Raw genomic sequence first — 1,522 nt, forward strand, 5'->3', positions numbered from 1 at the left:
AGTATTTTACTTTGTGAAAATTAACTGATATATCTGGAAACTGATATACCTAAAAATGTAACGCTTTTATTATTTTGGGTTAAAACTAGCAAATAGTTGGTTTAATGAAATCTTTACATTACATAAACGGGCTATTTGTGTCACGTCACCTAGAGGTGCACTGCATTTAAAACTCTGCGTGTACCTGCGGGACCCTCTTATGTACATACAAATGTGTCTTGTTGATCAGAGTTAAACATGGAGCTCTACAAGCTAAAAGCGAGGATCGCAACTACAATACCTGCAACTGTCGGTCCCTCCACACAAAACGATCAAGAACAACTCATATTCAGAGGCATGTGTGCCACGTGGTTATCAGATGATACTTTATAAAGCATTGCCAGTACACAACAAGAGGTTGGAGGAGGAAAGGGATTTTAGCGTATAATTAAAAACGTTTCTTGTGGAGAAGTTTTCTACAATTAAAGTGAATATGTGGACGGGCACACAGAAATTTTAAGCGGTTACGAAATTGCTAACTATAGTGCTAAGCTGATAACAGGTATATTAACTTTATTCTCCAACCCATCTACCCGCTCCCTCCACCCTCTACATGAATGTGGAAAAACTCAAATTCTTGTGGTGCAACTTTTCTCCTCCCAACACCGATTAGTGTCAAAGGGGTCGCCATATTTGAAGCTAACATGTTATATTTGAAGTTTTTCGTATTTTAGCTTGCGTGTTACGAAAATGTGTAGTGTCAGTTATATATCACATTAAGAATCTCTGCAAAACCCCTTTGTTTTGTGCACAGTGGTGGGATGTGCGACTTTGGTGTCTAAAGGTTTTGCAATGCGGCTATGAAAACATAAACCTTAAATTACGTGGCAAAAATTTATGATGTTTACATTATATGATGCATGGATAAAATTTATATGTGATTAAGCAAGTATTATTTAATTAGTGAAAGGTAAGATGTGGTTTCACAGCTGTTCATCTCATCCTAAACATCGAGAAAGTTAATGGAATACTGGCAGTATACTCGAATAATCAGATTCTAGTACTGGAAACTTTAGTGCTCATTTAAACACTTGCCCAGCGGATTTGAAAAAGAAAGTAACAAGGCCTCTGGTGGCATTATTACTTCAGGATGACTGTAGCTTCTAAAAAAGAAAATGAACTATATTATAATGTCTTCAAATGCACTTGCATGAAGCGTAGCTCCAAAATTCATTTAGGATAAATTTAATATGTAGTTGTTCTTAACTGATGTGGGGTAAAAGTGTGAGAAAGATTAACTTGTAAATGAGTCTTTAGGGCACCGTAAATAGCATCAAACATATCACACAAAACTTGGAAATTGTTCTTTTGAGACCGTGGCACAATCCTAAATATTGGAAAGATGTAACTGCCAGATGTCATATATCGACGTGTCTCTTATAGTTTTATTTGAGCGAGAACTGCATCTCTAATGTATCAGATTTTTAAAGAGCTCGAATCACACCTCTGCAAGCATTCAAAATTAGCTTTCACTCTTTGAATG

This window comes from Schistocerca cancellata, chromosome 6 (assembly GCF_023864275.1).
Source record: "Schistocerca cancellata isolate TAMUIC-IGC-003103 chromosome 6, iqSchCanc2.1, whole genome shotgun sequence".
In the NCBI taxonomy this organism is placed as follows: domain Eukaryota; kingdom Metazoa; phylum Arthropoda; class Insecta; order Orthoptera; family Acrididae; genus Schistocerca; species Schistocerca cancellata.